Genomic DNA, 27,598 nt, shown 5'->3' on the forward strand with positions numbered 1-27,598 from the left:
ATGTCATTTCTCTCTTTATATTTCATCTTTTATCTTATATTGAATTGCATTATATTTTGTCTGAGAATTATATGCTCGTTTTGGAAACAATATTAAGACTATCTCTGGCCCCTTTTTGTTTTTTTACTGATAGGATTTTGATTTCATCATCAAGATCAAGTTGACCTGTTTCCATTTTTACTCTTTGAACATGAATTTTTTCTCTTTATTTGAAGTCCTTTAATTCATTCATTCAGTAAGCATTTTCTTATTTCCTAGTATTCTCAAAGCATTATGTTATATATTCTAAGTGATACACAGGAAAATATGATATTCTTTCTACATAAGAGACACAATGAGGTGTATAAATATACATGGTTTCTGTTTTAATTTTGGCTCTGCCACATACTGCTAGAGTAGTATTTCACAAATTATTTTACTTAGTTTTTAATTTCTTTATTTATAAATTGAAAATAATACTTATTATTAGGAAGAACAAGAGAGTAAATACAAATATTTAATTAAATCAGTGCCTTGCATGTGATGAGTAGCAAAATACATTAAGCTATGCTTATTCATAATGATTATAGTTTATCAGGGAGAGTAGTAATATATATAACTATAATATTTCACTGAAAATATGGAGTATAATGGGATTGTTTTCAATTGAGTACTTAAGGGAAGAATGTCAAGAAAATGGTATTTGTTCTGATCTTTGAAAACTGATTATGACAAATCAGTTAATTTTTTATACTCATAAAAGTGGATAAATATTTTTGTCTTACCTCCTTCTCATTTTTACTGGTGATTTGAATATGATAATGTGCTCAGACAAGGTTTGTAAATCATAAACTCTTAAGTAAATTAAGGGATTCTACTAAAAGATGTTAATTCTTATTCCATTCCTAGTCTAGGAAATCCACTTTAATTTGCTTTCCCAAACTAAGGGTGAGTGTGCTATCTCTATAATGGTTAACTGTTAAAATATGGGTATAAATAAGCTAATGAATTATGTGAGTCACAGTTCTCATCTTATTGAACCAACTTTAAACAGTGCCAGGAACAGGAACTATCACTGTTGCCGGTACATTCTTTTGTCACAGGAGCTCTTTCTTTCTCACATGCGTTAGCATAGATTACCTTTCATTAGAGAAAATAAGACAAATCATTAATTTACAAGTCATCTTATCCTGAGGCCCTGTTTTTGAGGAAATACACACACATACACAGGGCTTCAGAAAACTAATTGCTTCCTGTGAGAGAACCTACTTTTTCTTAGCCCATACCACTTGGGAACATGAGAGAATTCTTCAGAAGTAAACCATGGCTTGCTTGATGGATACCTGGCTGGTTGTCACGGAAATTTGTGCTTGGGTATTTCTAGCTGAATTCCAAATTGGCATTCTGAACAAGTCTCATGAAGAAAGAGAGAGAAAGAAAGAGAGCAAAGCTAAACCAAAAGTTTAACTTTTCTTGTACTTCTAGGATCCCCTTTTCTTTTCGTTCTTTTCCTTAACACACCAACTACAAACGTCTTACTACAAGGATGAAAGAAAAATTATTAGCGGCAGTGATAGTTTCAGTATGCTAGTGCAAGCTTCATATTTAATTCAATTTAAGAAGTCCCTTCCTGATTTATTTGACTAATTTCTTATAAATATGTAACGCTTTGGCCATTAGCTAAAGAAGTGCGGGTTTAATAGATATAGGGTCAACAGTGACAAAAGTCTGGCAAAATAAAATCAGGAATATAAAAAAATCTCATGTATCCTGTATTTGAACAGAAGAACATGTGAAAAATATCCTAATAGACATTATCTTTGTTTAATAAGTAAGGAAATCTAGTCGTCTGGAGGAATAATATGGAAGCCACCTGATATACTTTAAGTAAATATCTCTAGATGTTAACCAGTGATTCCTAAATAACCCTCAAGTACAAAATTAAAGTACCTTCAATCACTACAACTGCTTTTCAATATTTTATTCAACAAATTCATATATATATATATATATATACATATATATATATTTAATTATTATTATGTACCTGGAAATGTGAAAAGACTGACGATCTGATAGGGAATAACAACAACTGAACCATAATAATACAAACAACAAAACAATGTCTACAACGTAAGTTACTTAGAGCATTAGAAAGTACTGTAAGGTAAGTGTTTTGAACTTTAGTTTACATTTGAGAATTTAATTGCTAGTAACTGGACCTAGAATCTGGGTCTCTAGATATTTAGTGTAAGATTCTCTTTATCTGGAATTTCTCAAATACTAATGCTGTGTTCCATACAATTGTCCTTCTTGTCTCATTTGAGTGGATGATACTTCAAGAAATTATGAAGCATTCATGCTTCCTCTGGTTATTTTATCTCCAGACTTTAAGATAGTGCTTAGATTTTAGAAGCCACTTAATAAATATTTGATGGCATGCATCATTATACAAAAAGTTTTCAAGTCCCTCTCCAATCTTTCACTTTCCTGAGATAGAATATTTTATTGGGACCATCATGTACTGATGCTTTACATAGCATTAAGCCCAGGGACTTGGTGTCTTGATCATGAAAGACCATATACAGATGGCAAGTCTTTTCTGAAAGGGGAAGAAAGTACATGTATTTTCATTCATTTGTGCTGTCTGCTGTGGCCAATAACATCCTGCAGATAAAAGAATCAATATTTTGGGGCTGCAGACTTAGCCTCAAATGTAAAAGCATTACTGGAGTGCAGTGTTTTGAAGCAAAAAGTAAAAGGAATGAAAAAAAAGCTTCTGTAAAACTTCAACATAATATTTTTTTCTTTTCTAAAAATATTTTTCACTTTGTGTTAACAGTGTTATTGGAAATGGACAGCATCATAACTAGAGTATTAAGAGAATAAGATTAATGTGAAAAATGCAGTAGAAATAAAATAGAATGTAGTATATAATTGCACAGTAAAGAGTGATTACTTTTATACCAAAAAAGGAAATAAAAATCCCTTTGAGATTAGCATTTCCAAAGGGACTGAATCTTTAAAAGGATTTAAGTTTCAAACTCACAAGTGAATTAAACCATGGGAAGTGAAAAAAGTCAAATATATTACCTGTTTGTGAAATGTGTTTTACAAGATATTCCCTGGATGAATATGGTAAAGAACACAAGGTGTTCACAATGAATTTAGAAAAATATAACTTTGAAATTTTCATGTTATTTGTCCAATTCTTCCTCGTTCCTTCCTCCCTCTCTCACCCTTGCTCCTCCTATGTCCTTTCTCTTTCTCCCTCTCTCTCTAACACACATACTATATATATATATATATACATCTTGATACAAAATATTCAGGATATATTCTCTTGTTGGTTTTATCCACCACTCTACACTTTGATCATGCTACTTATTTATGCTCCTCTGAGCTTTTAGCTTTCTTTTGATTACTAGTTTTGTTTGTTTCTAACATTATAATATTATATTATCATATAATATAATAATATTGATCCTTGAACTCAGGATAGGGAGAGAATTTTATGTATTTCTCAGTCATTCCCCACCCACCTTTGTCAAGAAATTCTCAAAGAATCAAGATTTCAAATACTGTTAAAATTAAGAATTATCCAGATATTCCACACTGCTCCAATATTTGAAGTGAGAAAAGATACATAGAAGTTAGGGTTAACAACATTAACAACACTGAAAGACAGACTACATTCACAGTTTAAAAATCAGTTAGTTTTGTCCTGGGCACTTCAGGACACCATATTTCCTATTGCTTCAAGTCCCCCTGAAACTTCCTTTTCCCTCTCGACACCTTTTTTCAAGAAAGAAATTAAATAACTTATTCTCACCGAGCTATACATAGTTTCAAATATGTGAACTGTAAAGGTTTTCAGCAACTTAAGTGATAGGAATGATGAGATTCAAGGAGTTGCAGGTGTTACTAGCTTGATGAAGTCATCAGAAAAGCTGCAAGATGATGTGAACTTCTGATGAGTAGCTAAGCCTTGGTTATGCCCATGCAATGGGATGATAGAGAAATATATCTAAACACTCTTCTCAGGTATCCCACCAGCAACTGTGCTCCGAAGGCCTCTCAACTTGTTTTCCCTGAAAGAAAATCACACCTTAATATGCTTTCTTAATCAACATTTACTTCTCCCAATTAGGGAGAAGTAGGGCTCCCAAGTAGGGAGGCTCTCCTCCCAAGTAGGGAGGCTGTAGGGCTCCCTACTTTGTATAAGGAAGTGGAAGGAGAGCACTCTGCTCATGGATCTATTAACTCTTATCATGGTCAACATTCTATTTCATTTCCTTACTGTTTGCTTTAGGTTTAGTTTTCAAATGTCCTAGTGACATCAAAGAATCTAGTGAACTTACAACAAAATCATGACATCTTGGTAAAATAAACTGATCTTTGTGAATGTACATCAAAAGCCTAGCTGACATTGATGGTTGAAGTTGGTTATGTTTCTTACAGTGATAATCTTGGAGAGGCACAGTATTTTTAACTGTTCCGGTCATTTCCACACATCTCATGTTGCTTAATCCTCAAAATAGCCTTGTTAAGAGAATTGTTATCTGCCTTTTATAGAACCGGAACATGTGCTTCTGACAAACAAAGTGATCCAGCATCCTCATATTGCTAGCTGTTACACAGTGGCAACTGGAGAGGAGTCCTGACCAGAACCAGGAAAACATGATGTGTTCTCTGCCTATATCTCCAACCACATCTTAGACTATTCTCACCCTTGGCTATCAAGATCCAGTTGCTCACAAGTACCTTGCTCCTGTCCAGTTTCTTAATTTTTTTTCTTTCCTTTGTCAATAAATTTACACATGATTTTCCTAAAATGTTCTTGTGATATATTCATTCCTTTGCTCTCTTAACTGATTCTTTGTATTTTTCAAGTGTCTGCCCAATAGATAATTTTCTTGGTGACACCTTCCCTTCCCTAACCCCTGGCCAAGTATTTTATCTCAGAGTATCTTACTATTTATTTTTAATCCTCACAAATATTTGAAAGTATTTAGTTTATTTACATAGTTAATTTGTCAATGCTTATCACCTCCACTATCCTGAAAGCTCCACAAATTCTAAGACAGTATTTTTCTTAACATTTCATGAAAACAGTGTGAAGCACAATTCTTAAGATAGAGTAAATGCAAACAATACATGAATGAATAAATGAATGAATGAATGAAGCAATAAATCTAGATCTCATTGCATTCCCATGTTTGTTTTCTTATGCTATTTTATCTCTTCTCTATATAAAAAGGTTTTGAAATAATACCTCCTTTTGGTGGCAAGATACATATTTTTCTCCTCTTTTACTCTAAGAAATGTTACTTTAAATGAGTGAATCCTCTTGTTTCTTTAGGTCTTCCTTTCTTTGTTCCTAAAATTAAAATGTGGTTAGATAGCCTCATCCACCAGAGGGCAGACAGCAGAAGCAAGAAGAAATGCAATCTGGCAGCCTGTGGAACAAAAACTACATTCACAGAAGATACATAAGATGAAAAGGCAGAGGGCTATATACCAGATGAAGGAAAAAGATAGAACCCCAGAAAAACAACTAAATGAAGTAGAAATAAGCAATCTTCCAGGAAAAGAATTCAGAATAATGATAGTGAAGTTGATCCAGGACCTCGGAAAAAGAATGGAAGCAAAGATCGAGAAAAAGCAAGAAATGTTTAACAAAGATCTAGAATAATTAAATAACAAACAAACAGAGATGAACCATACAATAATTGAAATGAAAACTACACTAGAAGGAATCAATAGCAGAATAACTGAGGGAGAAGAACGGATAAGTGACCTGGAAGACAGAGTGGTGGAATTCACTGCTGCAGAACAGAATAGAAAAAAAAGAATGAAAAGAAATGAAGACAGCCTAAGAGACCTCTGGGACAACATTAAACACAACAACATTTGCATTATAGGGGTCCCAGACGGAGAAGAGAGAGAGAAAGAACCAGAGAAACTATATGAAGAGATTATAGTCAAAAACTTCCCTAACATGGGAAAGGAAATAGCCACCCAAGGCCAGGAAGCACAGAGAGTCCCACACAGGATAAACCCAAGGAGAAACATGCCAAGACACATAGTAATCAAATTTGCAAATATTAAAGACAAAGAAAAATTATTGAAAGCAGCGAGGGAAAAACAACAAATAGCATACAAAGGAATTCTGATAAGGTTAAAAACTGATTGCTCAGTAGAAACTCTACAAGAAAGAAGGGAGTGCCATGATATACTTAAAGTGAGGAAAGGGAAGTACCTACAACCTAGATTACTCTACCAGGCAAGAATATCATTCAGATTCGATGGAGAAATCAAAAGCTTTATAGAAAAGCAAAAGCTAAGAGAATTCAGCAGCACCAAACCAACTTTACAACAAATGCTAAAGGAATTTCTCTAAGTGGGAAACAGAAGAGAAGAAAAGGACATACAAAACCAAATGCAAAACAAGAAAATGGTCATAGGAACATACCTATTGATAATTACCTTAAACGTGAATAGATTAAATGCTCCAACCAAAAGACACAGGCTTGCTGAATGGATACAAATATGAGAACCATATATATGATGTCTACAAGAGACCCACTTCAGACCTAAGGACAAATACAGATTGAAAGTGTGGGAATGGAAAAATATATTTCATGCAATGGAAATCAAAAGAAAGCTGGAGTAGAAATACTCATATCAGATAAAATAGACGTTAAAAAAAGAATGTTACAAGAGACAAAGAAGGACACTACAAAATGATCAAGGGATCGATCCAAGAAGATATATCAATTATAAATATATATACACCCAACATAGGAGAACCTCAATACATAAGGCAACTGCTAACAGTTGTAAAAGAGGAAATCAACAGTAACACAATAATAGTGGGGGAATTTAACACCTCACTTACACCAATCGACAAATCACACAAATTGAAAATAAATAAGGAAACAGAGGATTTAAATGACATAAGAGACCAGATAGATTTAATTGAGATTTATAGGACATTCCATCCAAAAACAGCAGTTACACTTCTCCAGTGTGCACAGAACATTCTCCAGGATAGATCACATCTTGTGTCACAAATCAAGCCTCAGTAAATTTAATTAAATTGAAATCATATCAAGCATCTTTTCTGACCACAATGTTATGAGATTAGAAATGAATTACACGGAAAAAAATGTAATAAAGCACAAACACATGGAAGCTAAACAATACGTAAGTAAATAATGAAGAGATCACAGAAGAAATCAAAGAGGCAATCAAAAAATACCTAGAGAAAACACAATGATCCAAAACCTATGGGATGCAGCAAAAGCTCGTCTAAGAGGGAAGTATATAGCAATACAAGCCTACCTGAAGAAACAAGAAAAATCACAAATAAACAATCTAAACTTACACCTAGAAGAACAAAGAACACTGAAAGTTAGTAGAAGGAAAGAAATCAAAAAGATAAGAGCAGAAATAAATGAAATAGAAATAAAGAAAACAATAGCAAAGATGAATAAAACTAAAACCCGGTTCTTTGAGAAGATAAACAAAATTGATAAACAATTAGCCAGACTCATCAAGAAAAGGAGGGAGAGGAATTAAATCAATAAAATTAAAAATGAAAAAGGAGAAGTTACAACAGACACCACAGAAATACAAAACATCCTAAGACACTACTACAAGCAACTTTTTGCCAATAAAATAAACAACCTGGAAGAAATGGACAAGTTCATAGAAAGGTATAACCTTCCAAGACTGAAACAGGAAGAAATAGAAAATATGAACAGACCAATCACAAGTAATGAAATTGAAACTGTGATTAAAAATCTTCCAACAAACAAAAGTCCAGAACCAGACAGCTTCACAGATGATTTCTATCAAACATTTGGAGAAGAGCCAACACCCATCCTTCTCCAATTCTTCCAAAAAATTTCAGAGAAAGGAACACTCCCAAACACTTTCTATGAGGCCACCATCACTCTGATACCAAAATCAGACAAAGATACTACAAAAAAAAAAAAAAATTACAGACCAATATCACTGATGAATATAGATGCAAATATCCTCAACAAATACTAACAAACAGAATCCAACAACACATTAAAAGGTTCATACACCATGATCAAGTGGGATTTATCCCAGGGATGCAATGATTCTTCAATACACATAAATCAATCAATGTGATATACCATATTAACAAATTGAAGAATAAAAACCATATGATCATCTTAATACATACCGAAAAAGCTTTTGACAAAATTCAACACCCATTTATGATAAAAGCTCTTCAGAAAGTGGGCATGGAGGGACCCTACCTCAATGTAATAAAGGCCATATATGACAAAACCACAGCAAACATCAATCTCAATGGTCAAAAACTTATAGCATTTCCTCTAAGATCAGGAACAAGGCAAGGATATCCACTCTCACTACTATTATTCAACATAGTTTTGGAAGTCCTAACCACAGCAATCAGGGAAGAAAAAGAAATAAAAAAAATACAAATTGTTAAAGAAGAAGTAAAACTGTCCCTGTTTGTAGATGACATGATACTATACATAGAGAGTCCTAAAGATGCCACCAGAAAACTACTAGAGCTAATCAATGAATTTGGTAAAGTTGCAGGATACAAAATTAATGCACAGAGATCTCTTGCATTCCTCTACACTAATGATGAAAAATCTGAAAGATAAATTAAGGAAACACTCCCATTTACCATTGCAACAAAAAGAATAAAATGCCTAGGAATAAACCTACCTAGGGAGACAAAAGACCTGTATGCAGAAAACTATAAGACACTGATTAAAGAAATTAAAGATTTTACCAACAGATGGAGAGATATACTATGTTCTTGGATTGGAATAATCAATATTTTGAAAATAACTATACTACCCACAGCAATCTACAGATTCAATGCAACCCCTCTCAAATTACCAATGGCATTTTTTACAGAACTAGAACAAAAAATTTTTAAATTTGTATGGAGACAAAAAAGACCCCAAATAGCCAATGCAATCTTGAGGGAAAAAAACAGAGCTGGAGGAATCAGACTCCCTTACTTCAGACTATACTACAAAGCTACAGTAATCAAGACAATATGGTACTGGCACAAAAACAGAAACATAGGTCAATGTAACAAGATACAAAGCCCAGAGATAAACCCATGCACTTATGGTCAACTAATCTTTGACAAAGGAGGCAAGGATATACAATGGAAAAAAAGACAGTCTCTTCAATAAATGGTGCTGGGAAAACTGGACAGCTACATGTAAAAGAATGAAATTAGAACACTCCCTAACACCATACACAAAAATAAACTCAAAATGGATTAGAGACCTAAATGTAAGACTGAACACTACAAAGCTCTTAGAGGGAAACATAAGAAGAACACTCTTTGACATAAATCACAGCAAGATCTTTGTTGATCCACCTACTAGAGTAATGGAAATACAAACCAAAATAAACAAATGGGACCTAATGGAACTTCAAACTTTTGCACAACAAAGGAAACTATAAAGAAGACAAAAAGACAACACTCAGAATTGGAGAAAATATTTGCAGATGAATCAATGGACAAAGGATTAACCTTCCAAATATATAAACAGCTCATGCAGCTCAACATGAAAAAAACCAAACAACCCAATCCAAATATGTGCAGAAGACCTAAATAGACATTTCTCCAAAGAAGACATACAGATTACCAAGAATCACATGAAAAGTTGCTCAACATCACTAATTATTAGAGAAATGCACATCAAAACTACAGTAAGGTATCACCTCACAGCAGTTAGAATGGGCATCATCAGAAAATCTACAAACAACAAACTCTGGAGAGGGTGTGGAGAAAAGGGAGCCCTCTTGCACTTTTGGTGGGAATGTAAATTGATACAGTCACTATGGAGAACAGTATGGAGGTTCCTTAAAAATCTAAAAATAGAATTACCATATGATCCAGCAATTCCACTACTGGGCATATACCCAGAAAAAAACCATAATTCAAAAAGACACATTCACCCCTATGTTCATTGCAACACTATTTACACTATCCAGGTCATGGAAGTAACCTAAATGCTCATTGACAGACAAATGGAGAAAGAAGATGTGGTACATATATACAATGGAATATTACTCAGCCATAAAAAGGAAAGAAATTGGGTCATTTGTTGAGATGTGTATGGATCTAGAGACTGTCATACAGAGTGAAGTAAGTCAGAAAGAGAAAAACAAATATCATATATTAACACATGTATGTGGAGCCTAGAAAAATGGTACAGATGAACTGGTTTGCAGGGCAGAAGTTGAGACACAGATGTAGGGAACAAATGTATGGACACCAAGAGAGGAAAGCCACGGGGGGTTGTGGATGGTCATGTGATGAATTGGGCAAGTGGGATTGACATGTATACACTGATGTGTTTAAAATTGATGACTAATAAGAACCTGCTGTATAAAAAAGTAAATAATACAAAACTAAAAGAATAAAAAATAGAAATAAAATAAAATAAAATTAAAGTATTAAATTGGATTAGTTCTAGAGGGATGTAATCCACTCTTCTTTCTTTTTGCCACTGGTGTCTAGAAGATAGCTTTTTCTGAATATCTAGAAAGCTTAGTACTCCATAGTCATTTTTCACTGTGACTAAAACCAGGGCAGGCTGAATGAAACCCAGTTAGTTTTTACTCACTGGCTAAATAAATGGGCAGTACAAGGGATGTATGTCAGTAAAATCTTTATGCATCTGGATTCAAGTCTCTTCTTTGAACTTTATGATACTACCAGAAAGATAAGCATATAGAGCTCCTTTTGCCTTCTAGATCTTACACATGTGGCAGGAAAGCAGAAAATGAACATAAATTCATAAATAATATAATTTCAGATAGTAAATCAGATATTACTTTCTTGAATTGTGTACTTCATAGATTTTACATCATCTCATGTTTTTCTACTTGATATTTCCTGTGCAAAAACAGTGTTCTTGGTTTTGAGGATATTATATATATCTAGGCAATCAGTAAATATTTGTTGATATATATATCCTGCAAACCTTTATTTAAAATATTTTATAAAATGATTTCCCCAAATGTGAAGTGTTATTTTCCCAAAACTGAGGTGTAAAGGTTCATCTTACTTTAGATGATGGATGGTCACAAAAGAATGATGGAAGTGCTGGTACTCCCCAGTAGACATTAAACAAAAGAGCCATCAAAAAGATAGAATAAAATTCTCAGAGAAACATGTAAAATTCTCAGAGAGAAGAATAGAACAGGAAGTTAAATTGAAGTGCATTGTCATATTCAATAATTTTTCAAAGACTCATTTAGATAGCATTCTTTTCCTGTACTTCCTGCTATTAGTATAAGTGCATGTTGTGTTTAAATAAAACAAATAATTAAACAGGAATAATAATAATTAAAAAAACAGGAATAATTACATTAACCCAAAACATCTATTCAAATGCCTTCAATTAATATTAACTTAATATTGTTGTGGTAGAGTAAAAAATTATCTTCTTTATTGTCTTAGTCCATTTGGGTTGCCATAACAAAATATAAGCTGGATGGCTTATAAACAGAAATTTATTTTTCACAGTTCTGGAAGCTGAGAAGTCCAAGATTATGGCATTGACAGATTCAATGCCGAGGATTTGCTTCCTTGTTGATGGCTATCTTCTCATTGTAACCTCAATGGTGGAAGAGGTGGTCAAGCTCTCTGGGGTCACTTTTATAATGGCACTAATCCTAATCATGAGGGTTCTCTAATCATGACCTAATCACCTCCCAAAGATCCATCACCTGAAGGATTAGGATTTCAACATAAGAAATTTGTGGGGACACATTCAGACCATAACAGTTAATGCACATTGTCAAGCACTAAACCAGTAATAGTGGTTTCAAACCTACCCTGTGTGAATATGCATGTATGGATGTGATTCATATCAAAGTTAGGCTAAATTGTCAGTTTAAAAATCTGCATTACTAAGGTGATAATTGGTTTTAGAGATTAGAGATAGAGAAAAAGATGTCAGAATTAGAGCAAAATGTAGACTTGTCAGAGAAATTAAAAAGCTAGAGAAAGAAGATGTGTATTCTAGAAAGAGATTATTTTTAAACATCTGTAAGTAGATGTATATACAATACATACACACTTTAAGTCAACCTAGGCCTAAGAAACATCTCTGATATTTGAAGGATTAATAAGTATTCATTCAGAAGGAAAATGAGGTCCTTATATTTCTTTATTCTCTGAGAAAAACAAGAAAGAACATATATCTGAAGAAAGAAGTATTATTTTCAATGATTTTTCCTAGGTGAATAATACTTTGGGCATGAAATGAAAGTATGAATTTTATGCTTTCTTCCAGAAATTATGAATTACTTTGAATCTAAGTGTTTGAAGAGAGTGATCTTCCATTTCTCAGGGATGACTTGGGAGGTATTCTATTTGGTGCTGTTTCCAAACTTCACGTGCCCAAGGATCTGAAAATGTCCAATATTTCCCAGTATTCAGACTGTGCTTTCAGAACCAGAGGCACTGGCACCACCTGGGAGCTTTTTGAAATGCAGACTTTCAGGCCCTCTCCCGAGATCTAATGAATCAGACTATAGTTAAACAAGATTCCCAGGTGATTTGCATGCACATTAAAATTTGGGGAGCACTGGAACATAATGAAACACATATATTTTTGGCAGAAAAACCTGAAATTAAAATCCAGTTTTTGAAAGAAAGACAAGCAATTAAAATCTGGTTAGACTGTTTACAACACAGTGATTTTTGTAGAAAATCTATTACTATCTGTCACAGTGATAATAATGTTAAAAGTGTCAATAGAATGGTAGCAACAATAAATAATGATATAAAAGTAAAAAGCATAGTAAAAAAAAACCACTTTTAGCCATTGCTCTGTGTCAAGCACTGTGTTAAGACATTTCGAAGATTAAGGGTTTTTTTAAAGAACCTTGTGAGAAAGGGTAAGTGACTTGCTTGGAAGTCACTAGGGCTTAGAAAGGGTAAGTGACTTGCTCCAGGTTACTCAAATTGTAAATTAGAGGGTTTGAATTTAAACCAAAATTATCTGATTCTAAAGCCTAAGCTGTATGCTATTGTCCCTCTAAACCAACTTTTTCATATACAAAGTTAGAATTATGATTTACAGGATTTTTGCAGTGACAATATGGTAAAATCCAACAGGTGTTACTAAATATTTGTTTCCTTGATATATAATAACATTCGCATTACATGATGACTACTTGTTCTAAATAAATGTCTGAATATTGCAAATCTAAGCCTAAACTTTAAAGACTTAAAAAAAATCTAAAAGCAGAAGTAGAATAAGCTGAATTCAATCAAAGTAATATTTAGCAGCTTCTTAATGAAATTGTTTATTTTAAAAGTAACTAGTTGTAAGAGAAAATTTAGAATTTGATTTTAAATACATATATTTATGAATGTACATATATAGTAAAAATATAGATATAGTGAAGAAAGTTGTAGGAAAAGGAAATGTAAACTTTACATTATATAAACCTAATTACCATTTTTATATATGAACAGATTTGCAATTCTTTCACTTTTTAAAGCTCACACACAGACAAACAGCTCTGTACATTTGAAATTTTGTAAAAATGGGACTTGATCTTTTCAGTTGAGACACGCTAGTGTAATTTCTCAATAATGAACTTTAAAGTTTATAAAAATGTATAAATTAATGGAGAATGTGTTATGTCCTATCTCTGAAAATATTGTTTATATTCCATGAGCATAAATTAATTCCAAAAAACCCTAATGCTTCCATCCCACTCAAAGGGAACCCTCTCAGAAAATATGTTCTCTCTCCAGCACAAATGATTGCTTACCTATGCCACTTTGATGGAAATTCTCTTTATACCTTCAAATCCATGCATAAATTCTGTTTGAAAAAAAATAATAGGACAGATTCAACTACCCTTTGGTTCAGTAGAAGATTAAATATGTAAATAGTCTTTTAATCTCTAACTAGCATTCAACTAAAAGCATCTTTCTTGTGCCTGGACCAAACTAGGCATTAGCACATTAATTGCTGTTGTCACCCAAAGTAACTTTAACTGATATTAATTTTCATATTAGATCTCTGTGTCTATGGACAATAACTGCCAAAAAAGTTATGGGTGTTGCTGGTATATTATTGTGTACATCATAGCATGTTTCCTGTATCAAGTCTTCTAAAAGAAAAGTTCTACATTTCTCCTGAGCACCTAATCTGTTTTGAATTATAAGCATTGAGAATCTCATAACTGTCATCCTTCTCTCTTTGGTTTCTAAGATACTTGAACCAAATATGGAACTCAGGTTAACAATTTGTGAAAGTTTTGTGTTGTATAATGCACTAATTTTACTGCTTATTTGTTTTAGAAATGTATAGACCATTTCATACATTAAGGAAAAGGACTCACCAGATTCCACTTCATAATCCAAGTTTCTAGCAGTTGATGAAAGACTAGTTCTTGAGGAGTCCCCAGAATTTTTGAGATCAAGTGGTATAGCATGATATACTTAAAACACTAAAACATTTATTGCGTATATAGAAACTCATTTGCAACTAAGTAATTGCCTTTCAAAAACGTGTTGCCATCTGGCTACCCAGTAATTATGTGGACCCGATTTAACTATTTTTTTTTTAGTAAATCATATTTTTATTTCAACTATTACTCCAATCTTGTAAGAGGTAAGGGCAGAAAAATGACGTGAAGACACTCCATGGAATTTTTGGTTTTGTTTCTTGTTTTCTATCGCATTCCTTTTTTTTTTTAACATCTTTATTGGAGTATAATTGCTTTACAATTGTGTATTAGTTTCTGCTTTATAACAAAGTGAATCAGCTATACATACACATATATCCACATATCTCCTCCCTCTTGCGTCTCCCTCCCACCCTCCCTATCCCACCCCTCTAGGTTTTCACAAAGCACCGAGTTGATCTCCCTGATCTCTCCAGTTTAACTATTTGAAAAGTTATTGGTTTATTTGAATATGGCTTGCACGGCTATACTTTGCTTCAGTAACATGAAGTGTGTGTGCTGTATATATATATATATATATATATATATATACAGCACACACACACAGAGTATTATATACAACAACATGAATTGGATAGATAGATAGATAGATGTGGATATGTAGATCTATAATTGGTATACAGTAGAATGATGTTAATCAAATGGGAATTATTAGTTCATATAAGATTTTTACCTCTAGCCTGTTAATGTGTTGTGCCATGCTGGTACATGTAGCAACATCTGAAGGAAAATACAAGGGCAGAATACAGTGAGCTCTGGAGGAATCCACAGTAATGAACTAAGTCCATCTACACTTCCATCTGCCTCCTGGCTCAGTTGGTCATCTGCTTTACAGTGGAAGTGTAATTATGAAGATCTCCCCGTTGTATTTTTAAAAGTTGTGTCCAAATATTTATTACTTAGGAAATTCAACTCTTCCTTACAACCCATTCTCTTTTTATTTTTTTAAAAAAGGTAAATACCATATTCAATGTAGCATTTATTTATTAGAAATACCATTTTGTAACTGTGATATCATATTGTTATCTTTTGAATGTTATTGTGTTGGTTAGCACCTCAGTTATAAAGTTGCTTAGGTTTCGATTATTATGATTCTAGCCTTATTTTTTCTCACAAGCCCTGATTGTTTTAGTGTGAAACATTAGATTTTTCAGAAACACATTCATGGTATTTTAGTCAAAGCACCTGTACTTTTGTTGTTGTTGTTGTTGGCAACCTATTCACAATTTAAAAATTGTTCCTTTTCATGATAAAATACACAATTTTTTTTATTTGATAAAGTAAAATTTTGGATGAAATACAGATGTAAATGTGGAAATAGCTCTAAATATATGCCTGTAATACCAATTAGTACTACACCATATTGCTAACTGAGCAAGTTGGGCACATTTGAAAACTGACATTAACATGCTCTTTTGGAAATTTAATTTTTCTGTATTAGTAAGAAAAAATGTCAGGAATATAAAAACTAATGTGTAAGAATTCTTAAATAAAATAATGTAACATAATTTTCGGTTGCTCATTTATTCCTTGTTACAGAAACACACTTCTGTTTTGGTACCAACTCTAAGGCAAGGTGACCCTAATATCAGCTCAGGGCTAAATCTTTTTATTTTCACACAGGTACCACACAGGTCATGGGCGTGTGATGAAGTTCTCTTCATAGGTGTAAGAGGAAAATTGTTGCAGCAATTTGGGAAAATTTCTCACATTCTAAAAGTGAAACGAAGAGCACTTTTAAATATCTTATTCCCCTGACAACTAAAGTATCAGTATATGACACTGGGTTAGTATCTCAAGAATATGAAGATAATCTACAGACAGTGAGAAAAAATGACAAAACTCTGATTGTTCCACAAAGACTCAATTACCAAACCTAGAGGTATGTACATTAAGCAGTTTGTTCTTCAGCTAAACACACTTCATTATTTTAAGCCATTTAAAACTTTCTGTTATATGTAGTCAGTGTATGCTAATTCTCTCTCTCTCTCTCTCTCTCTCTCACACACACACACACACACACACACACACACACACACAAATGCAAGCATACATGGTCCTTCATGAAAATTTTATTTCCCCAAATTCTTAGTCATTCCTATCACATATATCTGTTGTATTTTTTTCTTACTTTAAATTAAGGGCATTTATGAAGACATGAGAGTCAACTTCTTTCTCTTTTTTCTAGTCTTTCCTGTCAATAATTGCATTACTCAGTGTTTCAACTGTCTTCTTTAAGAAGAGTAAATGAAAATTACTAGACACTCCATCTCTGCTAACTTCACATTCTAATGTAGTGTTTTCAGTATCATTATCCATTAGTCTAATTATCCAGCAGCCTCTGAACATAAACTCGTTTTGTCCCATAAGATTCCAATACTAGCCATCACTATATTTCAATGTGAACCACCTCTCATCGGATCTCTATCACGAAAAATTGGATATTGTCCTTCAGAGGGAAACTCTTGCTACCATTTTAGATCATTAATATTCTCAACAAGATGTATTTGCCTTTAGCAGACTAGACTTCTCAAATAGCAATGATAGTTATGTATTGTTTCTATAAATATTATTAAGCATCTACTATGTGCCAGGTACTCTTCAAAGTGCTGGTGATAATTCAGTAATAAAACATCCTTATCCTCATAGAACTTACATTTTATTAAAACATTATTTCTTAATTTATTTTATTTAAGCTAATAAAAGAAGTTCACCCATTTCTCCCACTCCTCATCCCTCTGCTTCTGGCAACTACCAATCTGTTCTTTGTATCTATAAACTTGGTTTTATTTTTATTTTATTGTATTTTTAAGACAGATTGTAGGATATTTGATTTTGTCTGTCTGACTTATTTCACTTAGCAATCTGCCCCCTCAATAATATTCCTTTGCATATATATATATATATATATATATATATATATATACATATACACACACACATACCACAATTTGTGTATCTGTTCATCTATAGATGGACACTTAAGTGGTTTCCATATCCTTGCTATTGTAAATAGTGCTATAATGGATGTGGAGGTCCATGTATCTTTACCAGTTAGTGTTTTCATTTCATAAGTCAGACAGAAAGATGTATATCATATGATATGGCTTACATGTGGAATCTAAAGAAAAAAAGATACACATAAACTTATATACAAAACACAAATATACCTCCTACAGACATAGAAAACAAACTTATGTTTACCAAAGGGGAATGGGGAGGAGGGATAAATTAGGAGTTTGGGATTAACATATACACACTACTATATATAAAATAGAAACTAACAAGGACCTATTGTATAACACAGGGAGCTATACTCAATATTCTGTAATAACTTACATGGGAAAATTATCTGAATAAGAATTGATATATGTATATGTATAACTGAATCACTTTGCTGTACACTTGTAACTAACACAACATTGTAAATTAACCATACTTCAATAAAAATAAATTAATTAATTTAAAAAATTATGTTAAGCATATTTTCATGTACATGTTGGATCATAAGAGACTAGCATGAACAGTTATATACCAACAAATTGGACAACCCACAAGAAATGGATAAATTTCTAGAAACAGACAACCTACCAAGACTGTATAATGACAAAATAAAAAATCTGAACAAACTGATTACTAGTAAGTGGATAGAATCAGTAATCAAAAACATCCCAACACAAAAAGTCCAGGATCAAATAGATGGCTTCACTCATGAATTTTACCTTCTACCAAACATTCAAAGAAGAATTAATATCAATCTTTCTCACTCTTTTAAAACATTTTTATTAGGGACACAGTATTTTTCAATTATTTTTCTGTTTATTCTATCTATCTATCTACCTACCTATCTATCTATGGTTCATGATTTATTCATGTCTTATTTTTCTAGGAGGCCAATATGACTTAGAATACATCAAGTATTATGTATCTGTTATAAGTGAAGCAAAAGCTTATTATTTTCCTAGATCTTAAAATACAGGAAAGAGGGAGAGATACATAAGTCAATTGTAGTTTACTGAAAAAATTCTAGTAGGAGAAAGATGCTCTATCAGCCAACAAAGTGGTTATTTAATCATTGAGAGAGTAAAGGGAAGGGGTGTTTAACTGGTGCATAATTGTGGATGGGAATTGTTTATACCAGGGGTAGAGAATGAGCAAAGAAGTATGCAGTCTGTTAGAGGAAAATGCAGTTTCAAGTTGGAAATAACCTAGGATATCAGAAGGTCTTCACTACTTGTCTAAGCAGTATAGACTTTATTCCTTAGGCAATGAGTCAATAGAGAATGTAAAAGGAGTGATGTGATATGATCATGTATCTCTTAAGGGGTTAGCTCTGGTTGCCATGTGAAAACTACTTTTTAGTGGGGTAAGAGTGAAGGCCCAAAACCAATGGTCAGTTGTAATGCATGGGCCAGAGAAAGATGAAGACCTAAAATACAGTAGTAGCAGCAGGCACAAATAGCAGATAAATATGAAGAAACATTGACCCAGGACTTTCTAAGACAAAAAGCTTTTAGACACTAGCTTGTGACTGAAGAGTGGATGAACTGCCTGTAAGAATCTAATGGTTCCTTTGATCTCCCTGTTTTAAGCACAAATCAGAGAATTTTGTGTGTACCTGTGTGTGTGTGTATTTTACTGGTGAAGTGGAAAAGTACATAATTAAAATGTGTTTTGAAATACAAATGCATTTTGGAGAGAGCATGATTGTTTTTGCAGCATTTCATGATGATATTCAAATAAGACAGATAAAAAATATGTTGTGAATGGACTTGAGGACACAGGGAGGGGGAAGGGTAAGCTGGGATGAAGTGAGAGAGTGGAATTGTCATATATACACTACCAAATGTAAAATAGATAGCTAGTGGGAAGCAGCCACATAGCACAGGGAGATCAGCTCTGTGCTTTGTGTCCACCTAGAGAGGTGGGATAGGGAGGGTGGGAGGGAGATGCAAGAGGGAGGAGATATGGGGATGTATGTATATGTATAGCTGATTCACTTTGTTATAGAGCAGAAACTAACACACCATTGTTAAGCAATTATACTCCAAAAAAGATGTTAAAAAAATAAAGCCAATAGCAAGAGGCGAGGGAAAAAAATGTTGTGATTAATATTAAAATGAAAACCATAGACAAAAAACCATTCTAATAAGTGACTCTTAAGGTTGATGAGTATTTTATGGGTGCTCTGGTACTTTTGCAATCAAATTATGAAGAAAATGAAAACTGCTATCAGTAATGGGTACAATAAGTATTCTGCCTTCATACCTGTCTAGCAGAGCACTTAAAACATGTGCAGGGTGAAGAAAATGCACTTTCAATTTGACTTTCTACTCACTTTAAGCAAGGCCTAAGTCGCTCTGTTTGTATAGTTATTTATTTATTTCAATTACAAATTGCACAAAGGATTTTCCTGTAGCAATCAAAAAGTACAAGGGCTTTCTTTACTGCCTGTGACCAGTCATGTGCACCATTTTATAGATGAGTACTACTATAAGATATTAAGTTGTCACCCAAACCAGAGAACAAACAACAATAAAAATTGCTACATGATTTACAGTTTTGTTCAGTGTTAAGGGCACAATATATTGTCTGTGCTGTGTGACATTCAGGCTTGAGGACTCTAATCCAATTCCAGAGGCTGTTCAAATGCACTGCAATTTTCCTTGTTCATTTGGGGATGTATGTTACATGATTGGGCTTTTTGATATTATTTACTTTCCCAGAGATCATGCAAAAAAGAAGAAATAACATCTACTGAGTTAGTTCCAGAAGAACACCAAATTTTGATTATGTTATGTTCATGCATTTGAGCAAAAATTAGACCACAATACATTAGCATTTATACTGCTTTCACAGAGCTTACTGGGGAGGACTGTTGATCAAAGGACACATAACACATAGATTGCCTTTATGGAAAAGAGCATGAAAAAGGTGCATATAATAAACTTGGTTTATTTTTAATTTCTTTTGTGATCCATATTTCTAATAATTAAATTGTGAATAGACCAAACTTTTTTTTTACTTAATAAAAGGATTAAGAAAAACAAATTGGCATATAGAAATGACTGGTAGGGATATTAAACATTAAAAAGATAATCTAATTTCAGAATAAAGCCAAATATACATTTTTCTTAATCATATAATCCACACTACACTATATGACCTTTATTTAATTTTTTTTTTTTTTTTGCGGTACTCGGGCCTCTCACTGTTGTGGCCTTTCCCGTTGTGGAGCACAGGCTCCGGACACCCAGGCTCAGCGGCCATGGCTCACGGTCCCAGCCGCTCCACGGCATGTGGGATCCTCCCAGACCGGGGCACAAACCCTGCATCGGCAGGTGGATTCCCAACCACTGCGCCACCAGGGAAGCCCTAACTTTTTATGTTAGTTAGATAGCTGTATAAATAAATAAATAAATAAATAAATATATATATATATATATATATGTGTGTGTGTGTGTGTGTATGATGAAACAAGCAGAGAGTACTATTGGGAGGAAGTCAAGGGACCAGTATAAGTTCTGTCACTCCCTGGGAAGGAGGTTGATTCATTTAATCTCCATAGGACTCAGTTTTCCCTCAGGTTTGGTATTTCACCCAATACTATATGTATTTATAAAATATTTACATAGGTATATAGTATACTATTTACAAAAACCATTTAAACAAAGCCTAACACAATGCCACATTGATTTCTTAAGTCAAAATCAAATTTATGTAGATTATATATTAATTTATGTAGTATATATTTCTTTGTAAAAGTAATAAATCTTTCAAAACCTTGTGGTAAGAAAAATAATGCCTCCTCAGCCACTCCTAGATGCCCATGTCTTAATCCTCAAACCCTCGTATATGTTCCATTACATGGCAAAAATAATTAAGGTTAAAGATTAATTAAAAGATGTTAATCAATTGACTTTTAATAAGGAGTTTATTCTGGATTATTTGAATTGGCCCAATTTAAACACATATTAAATTAAAAGCAGAAGAGGGAGCCAAGAAGAGCTCGACACAGAGATGTGGCAATGGGAGAAGAGACAGGAGACATCTGAAGCATGAGAGGAACTTCATCGACAATGGCTGTCTTTGAAGATGAAGGAAGGGAGCCATGAGGTAATGGATGCAGGTGTTTTTAGAAGCTGAGAATAGTTCTCAGTTGATAGCCAGCAAAGAAATGGGGACCTTAGTCCTATAACTACAATGAATTGAATTGTGACAACAATCTCTTAGATCCTCCAGATAGGAATACAGCCCTGCAAACAACTTACTTTAGCCTGGTGAGACCCATGTCAGACTTCTGACTTCTGTCTGTGTAATAACACACCTGTGTGTTTCTTTAACTATGAAGTTTGTGTAGTTTGTTAATAGGCATGATAGAAAGCTAATACAAATATCTCATTTATATACCCTATTTTATGTGTAAGAAAACAAAGTCCTATGAAGAGTCAGTCAACCATCTCTTGCCCAGGTAGTGATAGGATTTATACCAGCCTCTTGCCTTCCTCCCAATAGTATTCTCCACCTACTTCATCCAATTCATTGTTATCAAAGTAGTCTGAATACAGTTAAACCAGATAGATCATATGCATTCTGTGCTTATAGCCTGTGGATGGCTCATTTCATGTCTTGAAGTTGGCATTGTTGTCTGGAGTCTGCCACTTGTCTGACCTCATACAGGATTAAGCTCACTGAGTTCCTTCCTGCATTGCTCTGCTCTACATCGAGGACATGCCTGCCACTTGCCTGATGGCAACTCTTTGTTCTTGCTTGTCCCCAGGCTTGAAGACCTCGCCTTCTCTCTAAGTTTTCAATTTAGCTGGTGAATTCTCATAATTCAGGTGTCAGTTTAAATATCATTTCCTTAGAAAAAATTCCTAGGTCTAGAGTCTATAAGTTACTGTGTTCATTTCTGTCATTGCAATCTTCTCAATTTCTATTTATCTGTTTCTTTATTCATTTATTTTCTGATTCTTCCTCTAGATTTTAAAAACCATGGATTAGAGATTTTGTCTCTTACAGGAGCTGGCATAGCTACATAATTGCCTAATAAAAAAAGTCCTAGTATGAAACATCTATTAAATAATTTCTGGCTCCTGGTACAAGGCTTTTATGCACTGAACTCTGCTGTAGCAGAGTAGCAGTGACTGGTATTCAGACCCCCATATTAAAATGCCTGTTTTCATTGAAGGAATTTACCTGTGTTGATCCACTGACTTTATATTAATTAAAGGTTATAAATATAAGCTTATAAAATGTACTTACTTAAATAAATTACTATGTTTATCTGTTTCATACATTAGGAATTGGTATAATTACTCATTTTTCTTTTTTTTATTACTGCTGCTAGATTAAAATGTTTTACCTGTGGTTATGAATATAGGATAAATTACTAAAAGTAGTAAAATAAGAACATTAGTCTGGCACAAAAAAATATTCAGTGGATAAGTAAAAGCTCAGATAAAAACTGATTAGACACTACTGCAATTTTTTTAAGACAGAAAGAGAAGAGAACACAGGTCCGGAGAGAGTCAGCAGGAAGGAACAGAAGGGCAGGCGGTACCTATAACCAGAAGGTAGATGAGCTACAGGCATAGATTACAATTGGATTTATCATAGGCTAGAATATCAGTGAATAAGGGCAATTACATAGTTACTCAAGTAAAAATGAAGTCAGAGATTAGTTGATCTATTCACACTTGTATGGAACTGACTTACATGGAGTGCCTGTGGTCTAGAAAACTTCTCATTATTCAAATATCCAAGTGAATAAAACAAAATAAAATACCCTTAAAATAATTATGGGGAAGTCAGTAGACAATTATCTAATTTCTTTGAGAAAGAATAGTTGAACATGTTTGGGATATTGCAGTTTAAATTTGAAATTGTTCACTTACCTTTGACGTTTTAATTTCAGTTATTGAGATGTAACTTTGAACAATAGATTTTTGTTTTTGAAAAGGAAGTATCATCTTGTTTCATTGGTTGAATTGTAAAGGAATATATTTTTACCATCCTCTGTTTTAAAAGATTTCTCTCTCTAACAATTTTTGTTTATAATTATATAAGTATTTTGTTTAGCTTAATATTTCTAATATTGGTAAAATCATTGCACAGATTATTCAGATTTATTTTTATATCACCATTCAATCTTTCATCCTATTAACTAAGCCAGGAAAGTGGAAATTAATAATTCCTTAATTTGTCTTCAAGGAGCTTACAATGAATAGGGAAGTGAAACATATGTCCAAGGGGTCCTGGTGCACCATTCAGGAAAGGTCTGTCTGGATCTGATCACTGCTATCACTCCATGTTCCATTAAATGTAGAGAATTAATTCAGGATATATTCAGTTTGGATGATTACCTGTATTATACAAAAAAAGACACAATCCACTGTTCTACAGTGGGGTATTGTGGAATTCTCTCTGAGAAGGTGATATTTAACCTAAGAAGTGAAGAATGAAAGGTACGTGGTCCTGTGAAGAACTGGGGAAGGATGGCACTAGAAAAGAAAGCAGCATGCTATATTTCACTGCTATCTCTATACTTAGAGTGGATGGGTTTACAACAACAAGTTCTAGTCAGGACACACAGAACTTGCTGGGAAATACTCATTCATTAATTCAACAAAATATCTCTTTCTATTTTCTTTTAGGCCACTGTGATAGACTGTACTGCTGTTCACTTATAGTCATTGGTTCCCTGAGGGAGGCTATACATCCTTCCTCAATGGAACACAGAGTTGTTTTGTGATTGACTAGGGGAAAACATAGTTATGTGTGATGTATTGATATATCACACACACATATAGGTCTATCTACCTATCAATCATCTATCTATATCATCATCATCATCACCATCATCAATCAACAGAAGTAGAGTGTGCTAGTAAAAATCACAAGTCTTAAGTTTTAATGCATTGATTTACAAGCTCTCCTTTTACTTTACAAGGACAACCAACAATGTTATAGGGTTTACTTTGTGGCCTGAGTCCCAGAGTGAAACTAATGTGGAAAATTCAGTGTGAACAAGAGCTATAAATCTTTATTATAAACTCGTGAAATTCTGGGTTTTTTATATTATTATTATTACTTTAGCATTACCTGGCCTATCCTGACTGATATAGCCAGCTGTGTGAAATTTCCAAAGTGTTGCTCCTTTTTGTTAAGCAAAATGTTCCAACTTGTGCTATCTAAAATGATAGCCACTAGCAATGGGAATATTTAAATTTAAATCAATTCAAGCTGCATAAAATGTAAAACTTAGCTCCTCAGTTACATTAACTATATTTCAAATACTTAATATCCATCTATATGGCTAGTGGACACCACAAAGAGCAGCACATATATAGATCATTGCCATCATTTCAGAAAGTTCCATTGAGAAGCACTGGCTCATACTATGAAAGATTTGGACCTATTCTAGTTTCCATCATGTTTCCAACATATATGGATTCATTAATGTCCTTTCTCTAATCACCTAATTAAGGGAAGAGCTTCAGTTCTCTCAAGCATCTTAAATATCATTGGCTTTCTGCGAGTTTTTATTTTTATCTAAAACCAGTTGAAGTTGTCGCTGGATCATTTTATACTTCACTAATGGCCAGACTCTGGAATTCACTAATGCTGTTACACACCAATCAATAAAAATTAACTGCTATCACTTCAACTTGATATTTGCGTGGTTCCAGAATTAACAGAATGACATCCTTGGTTTAATCGAGAAATGCAGTGATTTCTGAAGCTTCTCTAACCAAATTGATGTCGACTTTTAGAAATGAAATCCAGACACACATCCATGGATCCTAGCCAACAGGAAGCCAGCTTGCATTAAAAGGATTGAAAAGAATAAACAAGCTGGTTGGCACCAGCATGTGATCTGTCCATTCCAAAGTTTTCAGAGTCTCCTGATCACCCAAGATTGAAGGATACACTCCTTTCTAAAGGGTCTTTTTCTTTCACCTCAACTTATGTTTAAAACTCAGTTTCTCCTTACTCTTCTAAAGAATACTTCACTTCATAAGTATGATTTAGTCACATTCATCAAATTTTCTATGCACTTTGCTTCAACCATTAACTCTGAATCTCCTTCTCCCCATTTATATACCTTTTAAGATCCAATACAAAGCTCATTTTTCCATGGTTCTTTTCCAGATCTCTTGAGCCCATTTTGATTAGTTTCCTCAGGAACATCATGGTAGTTCCACAAATCAAACTGTCTTTTCCTGTATATTTTATTCAAAAAGTATTTATTGAGAGCCTGATGAGTACCAGGCACTGATCTAGGTACACAGAAAACATCTATTAACAAATTAGATATAAATAATTTTCTTTGTGGTAATTACATTTTAGTGGGATTTGATATGTTTCAGCCAATTCAATATAAGGTCCTTAAATGCAAGTGCTATACTTTGCGTCTTTTTAAATCCACCCCCGCCCCCCCGCACTGCCCCAGCTTCTGGTTCCTCAGAACATTGTTTTGTGCCCAGTAAGGTACTGATTACTTAAAAACAAAACAAAAAAAACTTTTATGTAACATACCTCAATATATACTGGTATTCTACATTTTCATTGATTCTGTCCTTTAATTAGGCACAAAACACATTCTAAATGCTTGGGCCCATACAGACTTGTAATGGGTAGTTTGGGGTTCTAAACTTTTCTCTGTCTAAACTACCTATCTGTCATTTGTCTTCTATGTCTCAGAAGAAATAATAAAAAGCCATCAATCAAGGGCAGGTACTCACGTCTGTTTTACTTTCTGCCTATTGAAGAATTATCCCATTCTAAAATATCTAACTCTCCAAGCAAAAGCAGTAGGACCATTTGTTTTAACAGGGAAAAATAGTGTTCTAACTAGCTGGCTAATATTTTTACTTGAAGGAAGTTATGCTGACATTTTTCAGAGAGCATTTACTTGTTGAGTTTGTCTTACCACACATGACAGATGGGTAAACACATCCTCCTGAGGTCTCTAAAGTGTAATTCAGATTCATACTATGTTTAAATATTACTTGCAAATAAGTTTATAATCTACAATATATAAAAAAGCTTTCTTTAAATCAAAGATTTTTTAAAAAATAGCTGTGTGGAGTACAAAAGAGCATATATAACAAAAATTTGTTTTTATGTGTTCAAATAAGGGGATTTATAGATTAAATGACCCACAAAAAGCTTTCAAATAATTTGACATTTTATAACCTCCCATTGACTAGCTGTCACCCAAAACTCACCACCGATTTCATAGCTGTGCATCAGATATAATTAAAAATGTAAAACAAAATTATCATTTTTATTGGGTTTTAAGTATAATTTGACCCTAGATTTGACAATGCTATTTCTAGATGGAAAGTGATTGAGGAAGCCTGGTCACTTTTCAAAAAGTTACTGGAGATTTCTTCCTTAAGGAAACTCAACATTTCTCCCCTTATGAAAAATATAACTTATGTAGCAAACTGTAAAACTAACTCATTACCAGAATTTATATATATATATAAATTATATAAAGCATATTGGTCTAAGGAGTTTACTTATTATATTGTGTCACCCTTTGGAATACACAGTTACTTATTTTCCCTTTTACTCTTTTACTCATAAATAATTTTAAACTTCTCAAAATATAAAATTTTCAATTAAGCCTAGACAAAAGCATTGCAGAATTTTCTTCTCTGTACCAGGGTACCTTCTATTCTCAGGTTATTGACAGACATGGAGAATGTCCTCTGGGATCTTGTTGTCATTGCCATACTGGGATTGCAATAGTGCTTGCCTTTGAGGAGCTCCAACAGCATGAAAGCAAATAACTGGCTTAAATGTGAAAAGTTCAGTCTGAAAATAGTATGCCATATGAAGTGCAATGATTATCCCACAGAGAAGGCTGGTGGATTCTCAAAGCTTTATTTTTAGGACATATACCCAGTGATCAACTCTTTGTTGATTTATACTTTCAAAGAACAGATTACCACAATAATTAAGAGGTTTGTGAGAAGTCAGGGGTGCATAGTGATCTTTAATGTCACTCTTACAGTTATCTTCGAGACATATTTTCATCTCTAAAATATCAAATTCACAGATTATCTGC

Source organism: Phocoena sinus, chromosome 13, assembly GCF_008692025.1.
Source record: "Phocoena sinus isolate mPhoSin1 chromosome 13, mPhoSin1.pri, whole genome shotgun sequence".
Classification (NCBI taxonomy): domain Eukaryota; kingdom Metazoa; phylum Chordata; class Mammalia; order Artiodactyla; family Phocoenidae; genus Phocoena; species Phocoena sinus.